Source organism: Staurois parvus, unplaced genomic scaffold (genome assembly GCF_062004578.1).
Source record: "Staurois parvus isolate SC_StPar_1 unplaced genomic scaffold, SC_StPar_1.0 ptg000668l, whole genome shotgun sequence".
Classification (NCBI taxonomy): Eukaryota; Metazoa; Chordata; class Amphibia; order Anura; family Ranidae; genus Staurois; species Staurois parvus.
Genome location: NW_028318464.1, coordinates 1,774,911 through 1,782,819, shown reverse-complemented (window position 1 = coordinate 1,782,819; position 7,909 = coordinate 1,774,911). Strand labels below are relative to the sequence as shown.

The window sequence follows — 7,909 nt, the reverse complement described above, 5'->3', positions numbered from 1 at the left end:
AAAATTATACAACCTTTCGAGTTTGGCAGGCAGAACCATCACCAAACATGGTCTATTCAAGTGCATGGGACTTCATCAAAACTACAATACAACTCTGTGTAATACAGGCAGATTCGAAGTGGTGCTGCAGGCTTTCAGTAAGTTAAATATTTGACTTATTGCCTCTGAACTGATTGTCAATTACCTTTAAAAGCAATTAATTGTGGATCACTTTTCAGTGCGGGCTGTAAAACAGCCACACATGTAAACAAGCACCTCAGTTAATTTGCTTTCATCTATAATGTATATGTCTTTGCGGTCTGGGAGCCCTAGCTATAGGAGTGAATTACAAAATCTGCTGTATGCTAGTATACATGTCTAAATACCAGTACTTTAAAGGTGCATGTGTATGGATGTATTTTCTCACCTGTAAAATGCAAGTACACTGTATTTTGTAATTAATTCCTATGGGCAGGATTTTGGCGCAGCGAGGGATCCCAGGCACCACAAATACAGGTGTATTTCATGCTGTATTTCCATATGTCAGCAAACATGTCCGTGTGCATGAGTCCTAAAAAGGTAGTAATAAATAAAAAAAAATCATAAATAATTTTTCATTTTTGCCATCTGCCTTAAAGCATATCTAGGCCCAAAAACAAAAATGTGATCTGTGGCAGCTTACCTGTCTGTAGATGAGGTGGCTGCATTATCTGGCATTTTCAGGGTTTTTCTCTTAATTCTCATTTGGTAGTCTTATAAATAACACATGTTCTGCCTCAGTATGGTTACGCTCACTCACATCACTGTATGTATGGAGGGAGTTATACTGTAGTTGTCACCCAGGCAGGACTTTAAAGTGTTACTAAACCCACCACAGTAAACTCAATCTGTATATGCAGTAAAGAAAGCTTGTAAGTCCTCATGTACACTGGACGATTATACAGCGGCTGTTTTTTTCTACAGTCAGTAAACCCCCCAGCATGTTATCCTATGTGTCCATGCACACAGACTGTAATCAGCGTTTTTTGGCAGGAAAAAACCCCAGAACTAGTGGGTTTATAGAGGAGTGTTTATCTGTAAAAATGCTCTAATGCTCAAAAACACAGCAAAACGCAGCAAACCGGCATTTTTGGACTTTGAGCAAAAAATAAATAAAAAATGCTACAAAATGCAAACATGAAAAATTGTGGCTAAACGCTAATAAACGCTGGAAAACTCACATTTTTAAAGTGACTTTACCAGCGTTATTAAAATGCCCAGTCAGCATGGAGCCTTATACTCACTGTAGAACCTAAGGGGTTAATGTAAAAAGGATGTTTGATCCAATCTTCTTTGATCCTCCCCTGCTTACACAGTCCCCAAACCATCTCCTGATAAAACAGAGCTGCACATGCTCAGTATGGTGTGTATTGCTGCAGAGGTTTTTTTTTTTTTCTTCTTCTTAAGACAGTGCATGTGATCAACACAGGGCCAATCAGCACTGCCCATACAGAGGGTGCTACAGCCTCATAGGACAATCAGGGAAGAATGAAAACTCCTCCTACAAGCTTTAACCAGTGCTCTGCCGGACACTGATAGAAGTGATAAGATTGATCGAACTGCTGATGTGAAAAGGTATTTAGCAGTTTATTTTTACTAAAATAATTGCATTTCCATGTTCTACGTACTGTGGGAGGCCAGATATAGTGAATGCAGGGTCCTGGGTTTAGTAACACTTTAAAGCAGGGTTCTGGCCGCCAGCCTCCCCGCCACAAAAAATTAAAAGTCAGCTGGTGCAAATACTGTAGCTGCTGACTTTTAATATTAGGGCACTTACCTGTCCAGGCATCCAGCCGTATCCTCACCCAGAGCCGATTCTTCAATCTGCTGTTGGGTGCTGGCACTGCCATCTTGACTAAAGGAAACCAGTAGTGAAGCCTTGTGGTTTCACAGCCAGCTTCCTACTACGCATGCTTGAAGCGTGCTGCCCTTTGTGAATGGGCCACAGTTTTCTGGGACCTGTGAAATGTCCCGGAGGGCTGCGAAGGAGCATTGTCTGTACTTGCTAAAAATGTCCTTAGCCTGAAAAAAGAATACTAATACAGCCATCACATCTAAGGACTGGTAAGCTGGTTTATATATAAAGACCAAATGAACCTTCAGCATAAATCAACTAAATACATTCCAGGTGCATCAAAACAAATGGTGTGCAAAGTTTACAGTTTATTTTATTCAGAAAGGAGCTACGGCCTGAGTAGAAAAGCCAGTCCCTTGCTTGAAGCTGCAAAGGAGGATCCTTGCTCTCTGTGGGGAAGCAGTGGTCTCATTCCTGAGGTCCGACATGTCCCCTACAGAGTCAGCCCTATAGCTCTGCAATTATCAAAGTTTATGCTCCCTGTTGATTGGAGAAGTTCTTGTTCAGCAGGGGGAGTGTCTGACTTCTGCAGAGAGACCAGTGTAGAGGTTACAGAGACAAGAATCCCATCCTGCAGCTGCTGGCAGGGACAGGCTTTTCTACTCAGGCTGTGGTTGCTTTTTTGGAAAAATTTTATTTATTTTAACTGACAATTGCGCGGTCATGCAACGCTGCACCCATATGAAATTTATATCCTTTTTGTCCCACAAATAAAGCTTTCTTTCGGTGGTATTTGATTGCCTGTACGTTTTTTATTCTTTGCCCTATAAACAAAAAAAGACCACCAATTTTAAGAATAAAAACAATATTTTTTGCTATTAACCCCTTGGCGTCGGCGCCTCCCGGCCCTTTAAAGGTTCCAGAAGCCAGGTTTTAGGGTCGTGTGACCGCCGTGATTCGCTGTCACGGCGGTTACATGATCGGGGAAGGTCCCGATCGAAAGAGGAGATCGGGACCTTTCCATGAGTTCCAAATGTGTGTGCTGGGAGCGCGCAGGGCGCAGGCTCTCAGCACATATGGTTTTCTTAATACTTCGGTGTCTAGGCCCAGATGCCAGGAGGCCGCACACTTGTGTTCGGCAGATGCCAAGAGGTTAAACGTGGCCAGTAAAAACATTTTAAAAATAAATAATAAATAAATAAATAAAATAAAAAGTATTGTTTACATACAGGTCTCTCCACCGTCGGAGATACTCGGCGATCACCAGGAGCCAGCGAGTAATTACCGGCCAGGACCCAGTGATTGACAGCCGAGGCCGCGAATGGCGGCACGGGTAGGGTGCGCAAGCCCCTTACTCGGAACTGCAAAATCACAAATTTTGTGGACCCGTGCCACCATGTAGCAGTATTTCTGCTATAGGGCAGTGCAGAACTGGTTAAAGTTTGAAAGGTAAAAGCAGCTTGGTTATTACAAGGCACTGCATCTAGCAGATTATAATGGTTCTTTCTACAGCCTTCCTGTAAAAACCACACAGACTGTAGCGTATGGATTGCACATAGCCAAGGCATGGCCTGAGGTTGATCTACTCTGGTAAAGTGCTATTTTAACTACAGCTAATGGAAATCTCACATGTTGGGAATTGGGTTTTAGCCTGACACGCATCAAATTGATCAAAGACAAAGTCTGTTTGGTTGCCAATTTAAACCTAACCTTTAATGACGGAGTAACTACTGCATGACAGTTACAAATTACCGAGACTTGGCAATTAACGCTTGCTAATAGTTAGCTTACAGAACAGAAGCCACAAAGTGAAACATTTCAGAAGTATTTTCTTAAAAGATTTGCTCAAATCTTTAAAATGATTTGAAATGCGCCACTAGCCAAAACATTTTTTTTGCAGTTTTGGATAGCCTAAGGACCAGTTGGAACCCCTTCCAAGTTTTTTATTTATTGCTGTGTATAACCCTTCTGGTGAGATTTACCCTCTCTATTTATCACGGTGAGCATCATCTAGGACAAACTAGATAGAAAACTGATGAAAAAAAGCCAGCATTTTACAGTTGTCACCAGAACAGGAATAGAGGGGAAAGCTTACAATGGGGACACCTTTTCAGTTTTCATCTGTTTAAAAGGGGATACCGTCCCCCAATTTGGAGAGATTTTTTTTTTCTTCTTGTTGAGTCTCTGGGACAAAAAGTAAGAAATGCACTGTAATAGGAAATGACTCCTTAAAGTGGTTATAAATCAGACATGAAATGTGAACAAATCATATCCCTCTATAGTGTGCATGTTTTAGTTAAGAGCACTAACTGTCGCTTCTGCCTGCTGCTTTGTTGCTCTGCTATCAGCATAAATCACTTCTGACAAGTTTTCCTGACAGAACAAGAGGGAAAAAAAAAGTGTCAAGTGAGAGAGCTCCAGCATGCAGCCTGTGATTGACAGCCTCAGCTCCATTCATGTGTGCTGTGTGAAGGGGGGAGGCTGTCTTTTCCTTCCAATCAGTTCTCAGAGCTCTCCTCACTGAGCTCTATAGTGTGTGATTTCAGCTCTCCACCCAACTGTTTAACTCAGACAAGCATTATAATTTCTGGACTTGGGATGTAGAGAAGAGAAGACTGCAGATACACAAGTACAACTAATGTAGGAGGATTTATTTAATCGCCTTGTTTCATGTATCACCTGTGGCCAGTTACTTCATTGGGTATATGTAAGGGTTTACAACCACCCTAAAAGTATAACTAAAAGGAAACTTTTTTAGTTTTAGATGGAATGGAGAGGGGTTATAACACCTGTCAAGTTTTTATTGCAGTCTGTACCCCATTAGGGAGATTTGCCCTCTCAATCTGTCCTGTTTACCATTATCACCAAGAGTGAAAGTAAAATAAAATCCTAGAGTTTGGGTTGTTACCTGAACAGAAATAGATTGGAGATCTACCGTTGGGGCACTAGCACTGGTGACAACCAGGGATTCTCTCATTTTGGAAGGATTTCCTACCACTATCTGGTAATGGCACAGGTAGTGGAAGGAAATAATAACCCTTCCTCACTTTATCTACAAATAAATTCTGTACTTTAAGCTATTCAACTACTTAAAGCGGAGCTCCACCCAAAAGTGGAAGCTTGGCTTGTTTGCCTCCTCCCCCCTTCCACTGCCATATTTGACACCTTTTGGGGGGAGGGGGGGAGCAGATACCTGGTTTTGACAGGTACTTGCTCCAACTTCCAGCTCAGTTTGCCGTGGCAAAGAGGGCCAGAAGTTCACTCCCCCTCCTTCCTTCTGCAGTCTCCTGGGAACCTTCACAGGACCTAGAAGATTGCCGGGCCAATCAGGATACGCAGCGCAACTTGCGCATGAGCAGTGGGCACCCGTCTGTGTCACAGCTGGTGCCCACAGTTGAAATGCCGGCACTGGGGAGAGAAGAAGGAGAGAAGGGACGGTGCGGTTGAGCACATCGCTGGACCCCGGGACAGGTAAGTGTGTGTTTATTAAAAGTCAACAGCTACAGCTTTTGTAGCTGCTGACTTTTAATAAACACAAAAGCGGCTGGTTTTACAAGGCCAGTAACACAATTCCTGTTTTATAGAGTGACAACACTCACTGTACTCTATCTGTGGAGGAGAAGCATTGTCACCCTAGTTTGCTTTCCTAATTTGGTCCACAAAGACCTTGTCCTCGCTTCATCTCAAAAACATTGAGAGGAGGCGTTCTATAGTTCCACAGAAAATAGCTTGATGATAACATGGTTTGAGATTGCCTTTCAATACACAGAAAATTACAAAGACAGGATTAACAGGTAGTTTTCTGTACTTACAGAAAATGTTCTAAGCCTGAAAAAAGAAAACTAAATTAGCCACAACATCTATGGGCTGGTAGGCTGCAATATATTACATTTTTTTTCAAATGCACTTTAAATCAGAAATCCACCCTAAAACAAGATAACAACAAACAGGCTAGTAAAAAAATAAAATGCAAAACCACTTTTTGGTAAAAATATTCAATTTAAATCCAATTAAAATCTCCAACAGTACTTTTTTCTGCCTGATTTCCTCAGTCTGATAGCCAGCATCATTCGAACTGCTTCCTCTGACCCTGGGTCATCCTGGACCCACCCCAGGCTGTGGCTGGACAGTGTAAGGAGAAGCTACTCTGTGATTAGCTGATCTCTCTGTCACTCTGCTTCCTCCTCCTATTAGCGTGTTTTCTTGTCAGCAAATGAACTCTTTGGGTCCTTGTGATGCTTATTCCTCCCATACTCTAGCCATTATGTACAAGGACTGGATGAGAATGATACAAGGTCAAATTCAGGTACCTACATCTAATAATGTATTAATGATTACAGAGCAGACTTAACCCGCCCATTGGCTATAAACGGCTGACGGAAAGCAGTGCCGATGCAGACTAACACACCTGTACATCAGTGGCATTGATGGCTGATATGCAACTCACAAAACACATACCCGGAAGCACGTCAATCTGTGTGTAACTGGGACACAGCAAATCACATTACCACTGTGTCCGGGTGCTCACATGGTATTTTACCATGTGATTGCTGTGTCCAATCACAGCAAACACATAGCATACAGTAGAAAATGAAAGCAAGCATCAGTTCTCTCTTCTCACTGTGAGAGCAGAGAACCAATACTGCAGCCTGTGAGTGTTACCCCCCCCCCCCCGAACATCCAGCCAAAAATCAAATGCAGGTTATCACTGCTTTCCTGCCGGCTGCACATGGCACCAGTGACAAGCAGCACAGCGCAGTCAGCTGCAGAGTGTAGTAATGTAATAATGCAGCTGCAGCAAGCAAGGGTCAATCCACACTCACACTGTATTACATGGGCAGGATGTTGGGCTCGGGCTGAGGCTGACACAGATCTATTACAACCAGGCAGCACACTGACCAAGCACAGCCTGTCCCGCCCACCATTCTCTACACTCCTCTATTGTCATTGGCTTGCAGGACCACTTCTCACCTGGGGCTTGAGGGGAGGAGCTTTGTCTAGGCCCTGAAGCAGCCCTGGAGGAGCACTAAACACTGTGCTATGAAGCTGCTGGCCCGCTGTGTGGATGAACTGCTGCTCTATGTAAGGGGGGGCTCTAGGGACCTTACTGTAAAGTGGGGGTGGCACAGGGGATCCTAAATAAGGAAGGAAGCTCTGGGGACACTGATGTAAGGAGGGCGAGCTCTGAGGAGCCTGGTGTAAAGAGGGGGGCTCTGGGGATTCTGATGTAAAGAAGAGGGCTTTGGGGACCCAGATGTAAAGGAGGTGTCTCTGGTGACCCCAATGTAAAGAGGGGGGTGACTTTGGGGATCCTGATATAAAGAAGGTGGCTCTGGTGACCCTGATGTAAGGAGGGTGTCTCTGGGGACCCCAGGGTAAGAACGGGGGCTCAGGGAGCCTTGATGAAAGTGGAGTGTCTCTGAGGACCCTGGTGTAGAAGAGGTGGAGCTCTGGGGACCCTGATGTAAGGAGGGGGGCTCTGGGAATTCTGATGTAAGAAAGAGGGCTCTGGGGACCCAGATGTAAAGTGGGTGTTGCTAGAGACCCTGATGTAAAGAGGGGGGCTCTGGGGAGCTTGATGTAAAGAAAGGGGCTCTGGGAACTCTGCTATAAGACAGGGGGCTCTGGGAACCCTGATGTAAAGTGACTATCCTCTGCCTCACTTACTACTGACCCCTGAACTCTGTGTCGCTATAAGACACAACCAATATTCAACATAATGAGAACCACACACAAAATTTGCTGCATTACACTGCACGCACCACACATTCGCTTTCTCTATAGCAGAAGACGTATGACCTTGCCCACTGCTTTCAGAAAGCACCCCCATACTGAGCAGGTGCAAGAGGCACCATCTTGTGTCACTCTTGCAGTTTGAGAGAGCTGAACCTCCCCCCCCCTTCCCCCAGGAAAAACATATCTATGGCCCTGTCCCTGATCACTGCCCTAGTGTAGTCATAATAAAAAATGCAGCCAGCCCGTTACCTGTCCCAGTGCTCACAATAACATCGCCATACGCAATACCAATGTCCTGTGTGAAAGTTATAGAGTCTACAAACTATCGGATATACAGTCATGGCCAAAAATATTGGCACC

General features: G+C 44.2%; 1 long non-coding RNA gene across 1 annotated transcript in view; it reads right to left on the bottom strand.

Moving 5' to 3' along the window:
- Positions 1–412: 412 nt before the first annotated feature.
- The window catches only part of LOC149447821 (uncharacterized), a 54,369-nt gene continuing 46,872 nt past the window's right edge, over positions 413–7,909 (bottom strand). Inside the window, exon 3 of the long non-coding RNA XR_016305817.1 lies at positions 413–550. This is a non-coding gene — a long non-coding RNA (uncharacterized LOC149447821). The remainder of the gene's footprint in view (positions 551–7,909) is intronic.